The sequence below is a fragment of the Arachis duranensis genome, chromosome 1 (assembly GCF_000817695.3).
Source record: "Arachis duranensis cultivar V14167 chromosome 1, aradu.V14167.gnm2.J7QH, whole genome shotgun sequence".
Classification (NCBI taxonomy): domain Eukaryota; kingdom Viridiplantae; phylum Streptophyta; class Magnoliopsida; order Fabales; family Fabaceae; genus Arachis; species Arachis duranensis.
Genome location: NC_029772.3, coordinates 20,140,257 through 20,141,086, shown reverse-complemented (window position 1 = coordinate 20,141,086; position 830 = coordinate 20,140,257).

Here is an 830-nt window from a genome sequence, read left to right as displayed (position 1 = left end):
ACTATGTCTGCCAAACTCCACCCAATTGCTTTCTTGTGCCTCCTCAGCACACTAAGTAACTGCTCTTCCTGTTGAGAGGTGAGGTCCCGTGCAATGATAACTGGAAACTTCTGCTTGTCTTCGAGGTAAGCATATTTGAGGTGTGGAGGGAGAGGTTTCAATTCTGACTTTTGTTCATGGTCAGGCTCTGAATTATCTGGAGCTGGTGGTAGTGGTAGAGTACTTTCATTGTCCTCTGAGAATGTCCCCACACTTGGACCTTGTCCTATGTACTTCTCTTCAAACTCCTCCAGGTGAACTTCAGCTACGGTTTCATCTATGATGTCACACTAGAGAATAGAGTGATCTTCTGGAGGGTACTTCATAACTCCATTCAGATTGAAGCTTACTACTCGGCCGTCTATTTCAAAAGAGTATGTTCTTGAAAAAGCATTGGTGCACGAAATTGTGATCACTACTTTTCACAAATCAATTAATCCCCGGTGATGAACCCAAAAACTTGGTATTCAATACCATGGCATAAACACAACTTCGCACAACTAACCAGCAAGTGTACTGGGTCGTCCAAATAATAAACCTTACGCGAGTAAGGGTCGATCCCACAGAGATTGTTGGTATGAAGCAAGCTATGGTCACCTTGTAAATCTCAGTCAGGAAAACTCAAATGGATATGGGTGATATACGAATAAAACATAAAGATAAAGATAGAGATACTTATGCAATTCATTGGTGGGAATTTCAGATAAGCGCATGAAGATGCTTGTCCCTTCCGTCTCTCTGCTTTCCTACTGTCTTCATCCAATCCTTCTTACTCCTTTCCATGGCAAGCT